Consider the following 577-nt stretch of genomic DNA (forward strand, 5'->3'; position numbering starts at 1 on the left):
TTTATTACCAAAATGAAAATATTTGTTAAATAAATAAACTTTAGGGGAAAAAGAATGATCTGAATCCTTACTTTCTCTTACATTTTCCCTTTCATAACCACCATGCATGTCTCCTTTAGGCATCTTTCTGTTCTGTAACAATTGTCATCTCTATCCATTCTTTTCCTCGTGTTCTTTCTTGTTCTCCCACCATTATAGAAAAATAAAAATCAAGTCAAATCAAAGTCAAGGAATCACTGAGCAACAATGCATTTCTAGTAGAGCTCAGTCCTCTCAGCTACAAGGAAAAGGAACTGAGGCCCAGGAAGATTAAATGACATGTCTAGGGTCGAACAGCTAATAAATGGGCATTTGTTATCAGACATGCAGAATCTCTTTCCCCTCCGAAGCACACTATTTTTAACTACTCCTTCTACCATATTTCTTATCCATTGTTGCTTCTCTCTGAAGACTATTTATCATACTAATGGAAGGTTGGGAATTAATTTTTTTTCTCAAGTGTATTCCTTATGACCTTTTCAATCTAGTTGCTCAAATTTCCTTTTGCTGGACTTAAGCAACATGCCAATAGCTCTCA

Source organism: Orycteropus afer, unplaced genomic scaffold (genome assembly GCF_000298275.1).
Source record: "Orycteropus afer afer isolate SDZICR_OR568_19922 unplaced genomic scaffold, OryAfe1.0 scaffold00171, whole genome shotgun sequence".
In the NCBI taxonomy this organism is placed as follows: domain Eukaryota; kingdom Metazoa; phylum Chordata; class Mammalia; order Tubulidentata; family Orycteropodidae; genus Orycteropus; species Orycteropus afer.